A 15,852-nucleotide genomic window follows, 5' to 3' on the forward strand; every position below is an offset into this window, starting at 1 on the left:
GTACGCTGCTAGTTACGGCCTACAGCCAGAGCCGGTGCCACTTCACTAGCACTCTTGCTGGCAGGCAGAGCTGAGGGAGCCAAAAGTAATGGCACAGAAAACAAATTACCCTTTTACTCCCACCAGAGAATTTGCAGATCAGAGTTGAACAGTATAATAGCAAGGCACAGCTGGAAACAGATATTTTCTAGCTGGTCATGTTGTATGAAAAAAATCCTTACAAAACATCTAGTCCCAAGAGCCGTCACTCTGACATTTACCTCAAGGATGTGCATTTCTTGCAAGCTTCCCTGGCTTTTACTCAGTCAGTCTTTATTCCTCACGTGAGGAAACTGATGAAGTCAGAGGAACAGTGTAAAGATTTGCAATGAAACCAGTATAATCATACATTCAAAGAAAACGTAACTTTTGTCAGAACAACTCGTTCATTTATAAAAGCTTGTTTTAATTTCAGTTTTCTGTACAGTTAGACCTGAAACCACTTGCATCCATGCACTACAAAAAGAAGTTCAGTCATGACGTGAAGGTACAGTGGCAATATGGCTTACGGCACGCGTTCAGCATTCATGCCGGTTTATAGCTTTGAATGAAGACACAGTCTATATCACAGAAATACCAGGGTTAAATTGCACAAGAGTCTTGACTGTCCTCCTAAAAGACCTAACCAGTTAAGGAAGAGTATAGGTTTTTTCCCCTGTAATTCATTAGGAAGGATTTATAAGAACGGCTTGGCTTATTGCCACAAGACAACCAAGGCACGTGGCCTCAAAAGACCCAGCGTCACACACATGGAAGCAGAGGATCAATAAGGACCGGTAAATAGGGTATAATGACAACCTGCACCTGGAGCAGCCTATTTCAGATATTGATTTCATGTGGCTCCATAGTGAAAATATAAGCCAGGCAGGTCTCTTCCTAAGCAGCAGCTCTCTCAATGACATCTCAGTCACTTAAACATTAACTGAAGTTACTCATCTCAGCGACTGAACCATCTCCCTCTCCTCCCTCCTTTTTGACCCAAAGCTACTTTTGAACTCGACCTTTTTTCAGTCTCTCCAGTAAGAATGAAGCCTTTGATTCTTCTGGGGGTTTGGCACCATCTTGGAGAGGTGGCCATTGTCTACTGCTCTTTGCAAAGGAGCACTTTTTGCTTTCCCTCTATTATCTCTTTGCCACTTACTTTTATTTATCCACAATTCACTTGCTTCATTTACTTAACCAATTGCTATACCCGCATGTTTCTTCCCCTCTCGGTAGGGAGGCCACTGCTCCACAGCACAGAAACTTACGAAAAGCACTTACTTCATGAAAATGCATTCAGCACATGTTAGTAGCAGTAAGCCCAGTGAATATTTAGTAGGAGTGAAATCACTTAAACACATACAAAGGTATTTAAGGTATTCTGCCATTTGCTCCAGTTTTAAAGACTGAGATATCTACAATTCAAGAACACAAGGAGTTTGTTCTGAAGATGGTGTGGCCTCACCACACACATATTTTCCTAAGACTTTTGAAATCAGAGAGCGTGCCTGTATTTTGCATTTCATAAAAATATGTACAGTCTCTACAACTGAGCAATTATTTCACATTTCATGCAAAGGGCATTAGAAATACAACACCTGGGCTCACACATTTAGCCTGAAGCTTCAGAATGATAACATGCTTTGTGTGTGGCCAAAAAAAAGTATCAGCTGCAAACGTGGTTGTGCATATATTTATATGTAAAGAAATGATTTTACTAGCTAAGGAAGACAAAGACAGCCCTCCCAGTGCTGTGTGTTGTCACAGGTATATTACTGACTAATACCAAAACGGATTCCAGTCCACTAATCTGTTTTCAGAAATCCAACTCCCTTGATGCAACAAAATGAGCAAGTTTGGTCAATTCCCTGGTTTCATGTATGAACCTATAATGTTACTAGATTAGGAACCACATTATTTATTGATAATTCAGACTCTTTAATAAAGCATTATTTGAGACTAATATATACATCCCTGCACCACACTGTTGAGGAAGGGAACGAGCACTGTAATGAACCTCCACAGCAGACCCTATTTTTAGAATACTCTCAAATTCATCATTAAAGTTTATTCTGTGCAAAGAACCTTTGTTCCATAAAGAACTGGAATGTAAACTTCAGTTCTATTTCAGACAAACACTGTTACTAGTTAAAGCCATTCTGTAATGACTACTAAAAAAGAAAAACAAAAAACGTTCTATTTGTGCCAGAGCTATTACTGAGGTTCCCTACTAAGGAACGCAATCATTGGCGGGATGTCTAGCCTGTTATATAATTACTCAGAGCTTATTATACACACACAATCTTATAAAATATGTGGATTATGCAAACAATCCCACTATATTGATATTTCTCTGACCAGTCCTTATAAAAAGCTAGAGACACAAGCTGGTTTGCCAAGTTTCTGGGCAAAATCAGCCGGCAATGGTTCAAACTGAAAAGTCACAATGGATGCCATGACATTGGCAAGGGTGCTGAAGCCTGTAACCCAGATGTTTGCCCTCACTAAGCTGGGAGGAAAACAGGCTTTAGCCAGGTAGCATCAGTGAAATCATCAAGATTATTTTGGTTGAGAAAGGTGGAATTACATAAACCTAAGTGCAAAAAAAAAAGTATTGCAGCCCCAGCAAATACATTGAAAAGGCAGTAGAAGTGACATAGTAACATGAACTGTCAAGGCCACTGTTCATTTCTAGTGTGTAGGGCCTACAGTAAACACTGGTTTAGAATATGCATTTGATGGAACAGCAGAGATCTATCCCAGCCTCAACTTCACGATATTACTCACTACTGCAGCACCATGATAACAAGCACATGTCCCTAATATAGGAAAAGGAGTCTCAGAAGATTTCCAGTGTTCCTTTCTTTAACAATATAGCTGGAATAAAGTTCAGTCAACAAAACACAAGCTCATGGCCTTATGACATGTTTCCTCAATAGCAACAGAATTACTTGTGCTGTACTAACAGGAAAAGTGTGATTTACATCTATTTTTACCTACATGTTTCTAGAGAGCTAGTATACAGCTGTTTCTCGTGTATATGTTTCTTGTACTTGCAAATGTAATCAATATTTTACATTTTCTATTTTTACTTCAAAATGACAGCTCCTAGGAGTCATTAGTAACTGCACAGATCCATGGAGAACCACTCTCTGGGGAGTTCCTTGTCTACACCCATTTTTCATGAAATCCCACTGACTTTGAGTTGCCACCCACCAGGAATGGTGGGGCAGACTTGGGTTTTGGTGTACATCCTAAAATAAAAACGCAAACCTAAAGCAACATCAGAGACAGCAGTCCACAATATTTTTACTCAAACTTTATCTTTTGTGAAAGTAGATGTTCTAAACCCCCAAAACGATTAACATGAATGTTTAGTTTTTATTCATGCAAAAAAGTACAAGACCAAAAAAGACCAAAGAACACCCTGTGCCTCTGTTGTTCTCGATGTAACTTAAAATCCAGTATGGATTGTATTTTAAATATTGTTACATACTGAATGTCAGACATGCAACACACGGTTAACCCAGTGATCCACCTACCTCAGGATTCTGTCTCCAAGGATAATGGGCAGGGCACAAAAAACACTACCTGTGGTTTGTCTCATTTACTCCCCCAGCATCCACTGTTGTTACACAGATGAGAACATCTGCCTCCTTCGGTACCTGTGGACCTGTAGACCATAGCCGTGCTTAACCTGCTGGTCTGCCTCCACAACCTCCTCTGGCAACAGGTCGGCCAAGTGAGGTAATTTCTCCATGTGCACAGCTACTGCTCCTCTACAAATGAGCCTTGCAACATTCCCTAACAGAGAAGTTAAGGCTATTTTTGGAAGGAAGACTCATAAAAATCAATTCCAATACCTTCAGCATTGCTTTAGAGCACTGGCACGCAGCAGCCAAACACACCTCTTGTCCCTGGGATTTTTCTAAGAAATTCCCATCACACGGAGTGCAGCAAGAAGATAACAGGAATTACCACAGAGGAACTTGGCCAGTGCTCTAGGCTAGAGAAAAACAAGCTGTTCAAGTAAGCTAACTGTTGCTGTTTTATTACCCTCCCACCACTCTGAGCACAGAAAGGGTACAGCAATACATCCTATTCACACGACTGTGACTCTGCTGGTTGAAAAGTTTTATCAGCCCCTGACCAAACAGCAGCTCACCGTTGCCATTTCCACCACAAGAAGTTAGATGTCACTTTATCTTAACTTGCCTTAGCTGAACCTTTTGCTGTTGTTGCTGCTATTGTTTTCATTTGTTCCAAGCATCATTATCCCAAAAGTTGTAGTTAAAACTCGGTGAAGGAAAGACAAGAAGGAGTCACATGGTTAAATTTATTTCCTACCAGCCAGCTGGGCTGCTTCTGTGATGATCATCTGTTTCTTGCGGAAGGAATGAACAAAAGCGACTATTTACATGTTTAAACTAACCCGGCCCTGTTAGTCCCTAATGGTTCACAGAATAATCGTATGAACCATCTAGCTGGCAGATCTGAGTGGCAGGAACTTCTGCCAGAGGCAGCAACGGGCTGCCGAGAACGCATGCTTTTCACAGCCTCATCTCTCCCTCTAAAGTCAACCGTAGCTGTCTGAGCGATGAGTATGTTTGAAAAGAGGTACCAAAATAGTTCCGATGGGCCACACGCATGATTTTATAATGAGTTTCTAGGGTACAAAGAGGAGATAGGTGTCTACCTCCCTTGGTGCATTCAATTGCAGAAGAGTGCCCCTGCCTTTTCGAAAGGTTAGCATTAGGCATCTGCTCTGGAAAACATTCGTCTTAGATCTCAGCATTTCCCATCATTCTGGACACCTGCTGATGCCTGCCACAAAAGCCAAATACTCAGTTTAATGCTTATCTATCAATTGCTTTGATTCATACAGGAAAAAAAAAAACTCAGTACAATGTTTTCTCCACTTACATCACCAACCAGCTGAGCCATCTAGATCTATTATTCCCCTTTCTTTCGGTTACCCTCTCAGCATTGTTGACAGTGCAAGCGGTGCACAGGTGATACAGCAGGCTGAGACAGAATAGGAACATTGTAGTTAGGAGTAATATTTTCTTTTTATATAAAAGAAAACCCCTTATTTATATATTTGGAGATGCAAAGAAACACAGATTATATGATTCACCCTTGACATTTTGCCAGATAACTTAAATCCTGTAATATGCCCCCTAATGACCTGAATATAATACCATGGTGTTACAGTGTCACTTAAATACTGCAGCGCACTTCCACTGGCAGTACAGTCTGTGGAGTTAATATGTAATGTACAGGATTATACTGCCACTAAAATATTACTTAATGCTGCTGAAATTTCAAATTAATTCTGGGAGCTAAATCATTATTCAACTCTGTCTTTGCAGAGATACATTCCCCCAGTTGTTCTAATAACAGCAATTTCAGGACTAAAAGGTTGGTACTGTCTTTTGAGGGTTGCTCAACTGGAGAAGTGGCCTCTAAACTACCAAGCAAATTAATGCGCTGGTGCATGGATGCTTGTGACCAACAAAATAATTTGAGAAAAAATGGGCTTAAATGTTAAGAGCACTCATAGCGATGTGCTAATGCATCATTGCATTATTTCACGATAAAAGGAGAGCCTAGTCCAGTTTTCTCTAGATGATACGTAGGCACTCACGTGTTCCCCTCTGCCACCACAGTGCTCCACAGACAGGAGATAATATTTGAGGAGACAAATTCTTGCTGAAGTAAACAACACAACTGCTGGTAACCGATGAAACCAATCTATGCCAGCCAAGGATGTGGCTTTCAAGTCATGCTGAGTTCCAGTTTTCCAAACCTAAGTAAACAAACTTTGCCTTTTTACTGCACTGTCTTGTTGGTTTTTTATTTTTTTTTCCTACGTAATTCCTGTTGCCAGCAAGCATTTTATACGTTTAAGTAACTGTAGCACTTAAGTCCTAAGATGAGCAGATCCTTGACGCTTCATTATAACCCATGTACAAGTTCATTTGCAAACACAGGAAATTGGGGAGAGAGAGAGAGAGAAAAACAAAGCGTGGACTTAAAGGCAAAGGCAGACTTCTCCTCTGAAATTCTGCCCTTGTGGTTAGATTAGCCTCTCCCAGCTAGAGCACCGGGCTGTTCACTCCTTCTACAGCCAAATGCCTTAAGCCTGGGAAACGTTCCCAAGAAATATTGTAAAAGAAGTGGTAAATGAGGAACAAGATGGGGCCAAATATAGGGACTGAAAAGAACTTGTGGTTTTAAGTCTACATTTGGAATAATTAATCCTTTTCCTTATTAAAACCGTTACCTACTTCCTCGTTCATTAATATTGCCCTTATTTACGCATGTAGCCAGGCCAAAGATTTTCCCCTCCCTCCGAATATAATTTCCTGCTATTGACAGACACTTTCAAGTGCTGGATATGTGTATGTCTACATGGCATATTGCAGGCAGAGGCGAGCCTTCTTGGCCACCATCCAAGCCAGCTGTAAATGAGCCAGCTCCAAACTGGAAGCTGTGTAAGCACAATTAGCACAGCAGTAAGCCTGATCTAACACATCCTGCCAAGAGACCGAGCTTATTAGCTCAGGCTCAACACAATGCTAACGATGGATACGGCTCTTCTGGTTTGGCTCCATACAGCATGTGGCCAGCTGAAGATGAGCAGATCAAGCTGGCATCTGCTCACAAGACACAGTGTAGGTACATGCTGTCTTGGGGTACACCCCTCCACTGCAAGACCTATCTGCTTCCCTCTGCATGAACTCCAAAATGCTTCGAATGCAAACCAACAGGACAAAAGTTTGAGGCCTACGAGGACTGAGTGCAGATGGATGGAACAGGGATTTCCAGGTAAGAACTTCAGAGGCAGCATGAGAAAAAAGGGACCAGGTAGGTGTTAGGCATCAGATAGACAGGAAAAAGGCAACAGAAACGCCAAGGGAAAGGGAGAGCAAGATACTGCATGACTCTAAAAACTGATAATGGGAATCATGAGCATTCCACCTCTAGCTTATTGGCTCACTCTAGTGCAGATGGATTTCAGGTCGCGTAATTGGGACCTGAAAAATAAGAGTTCTTCTTCTTCCACAGTTTATAATAAAGGAGCAGTGATAATCTAGTGGTTGGCACTAGTTTATGAGAGAAAGTCGTGAGTTGAGAGGAAAATGAGACAAAAATCAAAGGGCAGCAATTAAAATTATCACTGAAAGGAAAATAAATGGATAAAAAAACACATTGTAAGAAAAGAGCCTGGAGAGACTGGGAATGTTTACTTTTAAAAGGATATTAATAAAACAGTCATTGCAAAACTATATTAAACAGAAACCAGCCAATAGGAGTTACTTGGTGAGCTTCTGCCCACCCAGTACGAGAGCACATAAACAAGAGGAAATTCCATTAAATTAAAGAAGTGCCACATTCAAAGGCAACAAAAGGAAATACCTTCTTATTCAACATGTAATTATATTGTTGAACTCCCTGCCACCAGACTGCTGCTGTGACAAACACTCAGTATCTTTGAAAGGTGTTGTTCGTGCCTGTTTTCTTTCTCTTACCCTACGTGCCAAGCAGTATTTTTAGTTCTCACTTGCTTAAGCTTTCTGCTGTATGGGACAGGTAGAAGTGGGCGAGAAGAGACCCCACGTGGAGCTGCAGACAGGCTCTTTTGCGTATTCACATCCTAAAGCTGAATGAGGTTTATTTTCACTTGTGAGATTTTAATCTACTTTCCGCACACAGAAGTTTTCCATGGCTTGCTAGCTCAGTATCTTGTCTTTGTAAAGCCTTTGTTTGATCTGTAGTGCAAACTGCGTGTTCTCAGCAGAGCACAGGTAGTTTAAGTACATTGACCTGAACATCAGTTTAGGCTACACACCTGCCGGCATTTCACGTGGTATTTCACACATGCCAATACCTAGATTTCAGTCATACGTATCTTCAGGATCCAAGAGAGCATTTGAATCACTGATAGGTGCTTGAAAGGATTTTTTCTTTCCCTTTCCCCATCCTTTCATAAAATTCTAAAAACATTGACAAATCAGGCAGAATTAATCATACCAGGTTAAGAGATGGACTTAGCTGTAGACAAAAGAAAAACTGAGAGCTAAGATTACACTCATATTGTTCTTTTGTCTTGAGGAGGAAAAACATTTCTCTCTTCCCACTTGAAGGCCTCAAAAGGAAAGCTATACTATCAGAAATATCAAGGCTTAATGAAATGTGTGAAAAAAACAGTTGTACCTTGAATTTTCTAACTTCAGTAAGAATAAATAGAGGAATTTAAACTCAGTTAAGTACTTTTCAATATGAAATACATTGAAAAATTCTCAACAGTATTAGTATTGCAGACCAGTTCAACTTATTTAAAATCAGTTAGCCATTTAGAAATATATAAAATCCATTATTTTCAACTAATTAATTTCAGACTCAGTTCTGGAGAGTCACAACATATGCATACACATACATGTATTGAATATACATATGCATAACCTATTTGTGTCAAATTAACCCATCAATTCCCTTCTCTATGTATGCTTTTATTGAAAAGATGCAGATTTTTGGCTGCAAAAGCAGTTGATCTAGAACACCCCATAAGAACACATTTCCAATAGCTGGAAGAACACACTGAGGAGATAAACAAGATTAAGGGGAAAAGGGTAGGCGGAGAAGTAAAATAATTGCTAGTTAGCTATAAATATTTTTGTATTGAACAAAAATAAATATTCAATCAGCATATTATTTCTTTTGGAAGTACATCTTTACACAAAAATGCAAGCTAGCATCCTTCATAAGGCTGTAAGGATCTTGTCCGTATCACCACAAAAGAGTTCTAGCAATCTCCAGTGCGGTCACATGGTAAGTAGAACATTTCCATACTGATTTTATTTAGTTTCCTTCAAAGTAATGCAATCCATTAAGAAGTAATAATAATAATAAAAAAACTCTGAAGACTTCTGCTAGAATAAGTACTTCAGACTAAAAGGCTCGCCTATACTGGATATATGTACATGGCTTTTTGTTTAGACAGAGTAAAAACAGGATAAATCACAATGTGCTTGCAATAAGGTTCTTTCATATTTAACCAATACTTGTCAATTCAATACAGGTCAATTCATCCAGATAGAAAAACCTTCATTAAAAATATAGTTTATTTTGGTTGCTTTTCACCGTGCTGAAGTGATGTCTTCCCACTGTCAAAGGCAATTAAGAACATGGTGCTTTTGAGCACAAGTTTCCATCCTGATTCCCTTTGGCCTGCCTAAACAAAGTTTCATTATAAAGACTTGGGAATTCCTAGGTGACAAGGGACAAAACCCAATGGCATGGAAAGCACTATTCAGATATACATATTATCACCACATAATTAACTGGAAAAATTCTTTGCACTTACAAGGGCATAGAACTTACAAACCAGTGAGATCCACTGAGGAATAAAACAAAACACTGGAACATCTCCAAAAAAAAAAGAGTTCTTGTACACTGTTTCCATTAACTTACGAGGTACATTTGTGTCCCTTTTTCACCTAAAATTTGCTATGGTGTTACAGCATTTTACTAACTATCAAAGCACTGGAGACAACATTGGGAAGAAACTCAGACATCACTAGCATTTTACTCCATTACACTGAATGAGATTTCTTGGGTATTTCTCCCCATTTCTGCATGTTCACTTGGAAAAAGCACAGACAAGCAGAAAGCACCTAACTTAGAAGACAGTTTTTGAATCACGTCTTGCTTTTTTTGCACAGAAGACAAATACCAGTGCTCCTGAATTTCTCAGTTAAGCAGCTTGTTTTAACAGCGTGTTTCTCCTCACATACAGCGGGCCCTGCGCCTCTGGGGCTACTCAGCTCCATGCGGTTCCCGCTAGCTCGACTGCTCTACCTGCAGAGCAGTGCCTACAGCCACTGACAGCACCCATCCAGAGGACTTGGCCAATGACCATGGTACAATTCCTATGTCACAGCATCCAAGATTTTTCTATCTGCAAGCTCTGGGGAAAAAATGGACTCTGCATTCCCCACCTCACCCTCCGACCCCGAGCAGGCCTCAGCCTGGCTCCAGGCATTTGAAGCAGCAGAAGCACAAGCAGAAGCGGCTCAGACAGTGATTGCTGTGCCCCACCTACCCACCCTTACAGCATGGGAGCACTTCCAAAATGACCACTACAGCCGTCTTAACCAGTTCTTCCCACCTTTAAGGAGGGAGAATACCCCTCTTTTCTTACTGCTATTTCTGTCAGCAAAGCTGTTTCTAGGGGCTGATTTCCCTTCCTCACACCTCCAGCCTTAATTCCTGGCACATCTTTGCCTTATTCTTTCTTCTTCCTACCCAAAGACATTCCCAACCATTCGATTCACTGTTTTGCACATCTTCCTTCGTTTTCTGCTGTTGTCCAACATTTTTGTTGCTTCCTCAGCGTCCACTGAAACGTGCAGAGAGCAGCAGGAGTCAGCCAGCACTGCACTAGTGGCAACCAGACATCACACGTTATATTCAAACAAAACAGAAATCTTATTTTAATAAGGTAAATGATGCTACGCTTCTACACCATGGCAATACCCTTAACAATCAGTCACTGAAGTCCTAAAGATTGGCTTCAAAAGGTTTGGTAGGATAGAGGAGGAAGGAGCATGGAAGTCCTGTTCACATGCTGCACCCAGGCTCCTGTCCCATCCCCGATCTGCCCAGGCTGCTCCTTGGTGTGCTGCTTCTGGGGGAGAATTTGAAAAAAAACAACCACCAGCACCATGAACAAAACCACTCTGTTTCCTAGCTCGGTGACAATCTGTGTGCCACCTTTCTGTAACTTCTGGTGCAATTACGAACCTGAGGCAGCAACAAAGCCATACTGATATGGTTTTAAGATGTCGACTGAGCGTGCACTGAGCGGCTCCTGCAACACACAGCCACGCTGCTCTGGCCATTTTTTCGGCGGAACAGCTGAAACAAGCAGGTCCTGCCTCTGGCCACTTCTTAACTCCCTCACACTGCCTCTCCCCACTCCTCCCTAGCAGTGTCAGGGCAGCGTTAAGGCACTGTGTAGTGAATTCAGTCGGTTAGGCTAAAAATACTCCATTCATCCTCCCCCTTCCTGCCCATTTTTGCAGGGTTATTTTTAAGATGGATCCATTCTCTGCTCTTGTTCAACAAGCAGCGCAGCTTGTCTGGAAGGGGAAAGGCAGGAGGGGGAGGAGGAAGAGGAAGATGCATCTCTTCCAGCCCAGGGGTGCAGGAGGCACTGAAGGGTCTACTTCAGCCTGCTTTGCCTCTAAGACCTGCCACATCCATGACATTACAGGCTAATACAGGGCTTCCCACAATCCATGCCAGCTTGAGTTGGTGTTTGCAAAGTCTCAAAAGGAGCCTGTGCTATTCCTACAATTAGAAAGAACAGGTTTGCATAATCTTAACCCTCATATCCCAGGAGCCAGAACTAATTCACTGCTTTTCTAATTTGACTTGGGGATTCTACACTGCAGCAGCAGGACTTAGGAAATAGCTCTTCACTGTAACCTCGTTTGAGTGATCATCTTTTGTTTGCATTATTCCAGTTTGCAAGATGACAGCTATCAAGTCAGATTACAGAATGCCACTCACAGTGACACATGCCAAAAGTAAACCATTAAGACCACCTAAACAGTGGAGTTAGGCTTAATATTTAGGTTGCCAGGAATTACGTTCAGTAAGAAATGCAGCAATAAAAAAAAAAAACAAACCACCATGTATCTTAACTTTTTTCTTTAGAAATTGGTTACTATTTGATAGGAATTTAATAATAGGAATTATTAAAATTAATTGGACTGATCTGATAAAAAATTTTGGATTCCTAAAAAAACACACCTATACTGTAATACATTTAGTCTGCCGGAAAGAAAAAAAAAAAAAAAAGGGGAAAATACAAAAAAAAATATCTTCCTGAAGTCCCTGTTCTTTCTGTGTGTTTATGAAGCCTCCGGAAATACCATGGCAAACATTCCAGCTCTACAGCAGTGAGGCCATGTGACCCCAAGGCACAGCAAGGAACTTACTTCCCGAGTTTCTTCATGGAACAGAGAAGTGAGTTTTAGTTTTACTTTTTTAAACCAGGATCCAAGTCTAGGGAAACCTTTAGCAGATTCAGTACATTTTCAAATACCCAGTTTTAAAACAGGGTGTTTTCTCTCTTTTTAAAAATATTTTTTGCATTTCTACGACTGCACATGTTATTTTTATAATAAAAGACCAAAGACTTAAGCCTATATTCACTAGGCATAAAACACAACATACTCTTTAAGGCACTACTAAAAACATTTGCCATGTCCTCCAAATCTCCTGTTACAGTTATAATCAGTACTATTGTATTTCTCAATATTTTCAAGATCTTTTCCCAGTGCAAAATACGGCACAGTTAAAAACCCTCCTTCTTCTAATCTTCCAGTACGATTTTAGTTAGAGCTATTAATGAAAGGATTTATGCATATGAGCTTTGCTAAATGTTACAAAAAAGTACTTAAAATGTGAGCTTGAATAACAACCTTCCATTTTGCAAACAATCATGTAAGTACTTGGAACTAATCATTTAACATGTAGGAGTATGGATGAATCATAATGTAATAGTTGGGTATCAGTTGAAATATTTGTTTTGTCTTAAAACAAAATAGAACAAAGCAATGCCATACAAAAAGGAAAACAGTTCTGCAGTATAAAAGCACAGCAAATGGCAGGCACACACCACTAACTCGCTTTAGTAGCCATGTCAGAAACGCTTCTAATTATCAGAGGTAAAAGAGGGATGGCATTTCTGCTGGAAGCAAGTTTTACACTTGATTCTTTCCTCTCCCCTCTCTTTCAGCCTATAAATATTAGTCTTACACATTTTTCTCCCATGCAGCTCTTGAAAAGGTTGAGTTTTTCAAGGCTGAGAGCAGACAGAGATGTTCATCAAGAAATGCCTTCGGGTCAACTGTCTGTAGCTCATCAAAGTGCAGCACTGAAAATATGGATGAAGGGGAGGAGGATTATACGAGCATGGTACAGCAGATTAAAAAAAAAAAATCTATGCTCTGATGATCATTAGCTTTATCCTTTTGGAAACGGATTCAGTTATCATCCAGGCACCCCTGGTGGTGATGGTCACAAGGGTACCGACTCCTCCCTCCCATTTCAGCTGCATTCAAAACAACTACAAATACATGAAAGTTTCTTTAATGATATTTGCCAATACAAGGAAATGCCACGGGGATGTGATTAAGAGTAAAAGAGGAGATGAGCCACATGATAGTGTAAGGAAAGGCAGCTGGTCCACAAAACAATTAAGATGTTGACCAAATATTTGAAAAGCTCTAAACAGCACTGGAAGTAAGGCAAAGATGAAACTACCTATTGCTTTACAAAATACTTAAGATATCTTCAACAAAAAAAAACAGCAGTAGAAAAAGTTAACAGAAGACAGGGGGGAGGACAAAAAATGCAGAGCATCTACTATCTGCTTTTTCATTCTGTACAACAGCTGGACATGAGATATTGAACACATTATTGAAACTACTGTTCATTTCTACTCAGGGATTTCTCCTTTGTTTATTATAAATGCACATTTATTGGCAGCAAGTAGAACATATTATTGCTGTGTTTTATAGCTCAAATGGCTCATGCAAAGAGTAATTTGTTTGTATTCCGTATCACGATCAATAGCTGTACCAGGGATAGCCCGAGGAATGTTTATGCTGAGGGCTTTGCTTGCAGTGTTTTGTTGTTGCAATCAATTGACCAAACAGGACTGCTTCTTAAAACAACAAATAAACTTTGATAGTGACCAGATCAGTCGTTAAAGCATAAAGCATGAAGCAGCGTCTGGAAAAAGACTGAAGGCCCCCAAGTATTTCTTACTGCCGGCTGGTCCGTAAAGCCTTCTTACCTGAGTATTCCCCACCGGCCTTTCTTCCTCTCAGTAGCTGGGGCACGTTTCCTCAATGCCCTCACATAACAAGATCCAGTTTCCTGCAATAAAAGCACAGGCACATCATACTTCCGTTCTCCTGAGTGACACGGTAGCATTTGAAAAAGCTCGCTGCGCAGATCTGAGATAAATGAAGGACATTTAGGAGTCCCAGGAACAAGTCTGGAGCACCAGATCTGAGACTTGGTCCACAATTCCAGCTACCCCCAACTCTGGAGAATCACTTCAGCAGTTTAAGCCTTACAGGTTTTCTTGTCCATAAAAAAGAGATGAGGAAAAGATAGCAGGATTCTGTTGAGGTTTAAACCAAAGTTTACCAACAGTAAATGGTCTTTTTTTTTTTTCCCTCCAGTTAAAAGTCATCTTGAAGTCTCTTCCGTTCTCTTTATACAGGCACTCACCGACTGCTACAGGCTAAGTGCCATTAAAAAAATAAACAACCCCCCTAACTCTGCTTAAATGGATACACCAAAATACCTCAAAAACACCATCCTGACTGTAGCAAAACAAAGCAAGCTTATGAATTACATTGGCACAGCACCGCAACTTCTAGGAAATGCTTTTTAATTATAAAGAAATACTGTAAAGGGAGACTGCAGAATGTTTACGGGCACTGTGTATTTTGTTACATGCTGTTTCAGCAGTCAGACAAGGTGTCCTTACAGGCTGACGCTGCCAGGCTCTAGAACTCAGCACATACTGAAGAAAGGAACACGATGAGTACATTTTGCTTCTCTTTTGACTAAATTCCAAGTAACTTCCACGCAAGAGAATTTTTCACTGAACAGGAAAAAACAAGTCTGGTGGAAAAAAATAACGTGCAACTCATGGCCAGTGCAGAACCTCCACAATGACCAGCAATGGAAGCAGGCACTTGGATAACCTCATGTGATGCAAAAGTCACAGGTGACCAACAACAAAGCAGAAAAACTTTGAGTTTTTCACAGAACTTGTTACTTGCAGCAACATTTGTTACGCAATCTTATTTACCCTCCTCACTGACAATTCACAATGAATAAAAACATGTCTGAAAAACATATGCTAGAAACAGTCATCCCATCACTGGTATGTATAGTGCCACCAAGGGACAATCTGCTTCAGATGGGAACTCTGCTGTTCTCGGCCCGCAACAAATGGCAATTCTAGAAAAGTTACACATTGACAGGCACCCTGGGTGAATGATTGGCTTTTAAGGCCTCATTGAACTGTGACTGTTTTCCCCCAGAACATATTTATTCTCATCCAGAAGTTTTCCCCAGTGCTTTTGTTCTGCTTATACAAGCCAGGGGAAACATGCTAATTGATTCAGATTTAGTACGTGTTAACATGACTTTCTCAACTAACGCAGACTAGGTCTTTAATTAAGTCTGAATTAATTATTTATCTAACTTCGTTCCTCCCGCCAAAGGATCAACTTTTGTTCCACCCACCCCAGGAGCTGGGTACTATCCCAGGCTCTGCCGGTGCGACGGGACAGGACCTCAGCAAGTCGGGCTGCGGCGTTTGCTTGGCAGCTTCAACTCTGCCTCTCACTTCTCCCTCCTGGACGCTCGCTTCCAAGCCTGCAGTTGTGCAGCTGCACGGTTAGCTGGATCAGGGAGCTCATTTCCTTCAGCATGCTGTCTCATAAACAGCTGTGCCAACTCAGCGCAGGGAGCGGGCACGAGGGCAGGAGTGCTCAGCCGTGATGGCAGAGGGTAGATCAGAGGCTGCTTAAACCAGCTTAAACTGCACTGCTGTGAAATGGGAAGCCAACGCTTCGCTCCACTCTTTTGTGCATTAGTTCCTCCATCTGCAGAACTGGCACCACAATTCCTGTTTTGTTTTATAAAGCACCTCTGAAAAGGGCCATCCCATTAACATTTCGGTGAATTCACATCACAGACCACCCACTCCTTTTGCAAATCAGGTCC

The 15,852-nt window shown here is 41.0% G+C and overlaps 1 protein-coding gene across 15 annotated transcripts in view; it reads right to left on the bottom strand.

The window, feature by feature from the left end:
* ZMIZ1 (zinc finger MIZ-type containing 1) overlaps positions 1 to 15,852 on the bottom strand; it is a 345,842-nt gene that overhangs the window by 215,509 nt on the left and 114,481 nt on the right. For 13 of the 15 annotated variants that reach the window (XM_072039497.1, XM_038181594.2, XM_072039495.1 and 10 more), the window contains one exon: positions 13,898 to 13,980. The gene's annotated coding sequence lies outside the window, so the exon portion shown is untranslated. Of the gene's footprint in view, positions 1 to 12,855; positions 12,974 to 13,897; positions 13,981 to 15,852 lie in introns of all 15 variants that reach the window. The other 2 variants (XM_038181586.2, XM_038181589.2) reach the window with 1 other exon arrangement.

This window comes from Anas platyrhynchos, chromosome 6 (genome assembly GCF_047663525.1).
Source record: "Anas platyrhynchos isolate ZD024472 breed Pekin duck chromosome 6, IASCAAS_PekinDuck_T2T, whole genome shotgun sequence".
NCBI classification, from domain to species: domain Eukaryota; kingdom Metazoa; phylum Chordata; class Aves; order Anseriformes; family Anatidae; genus Anas; species Anas platyrhynchos.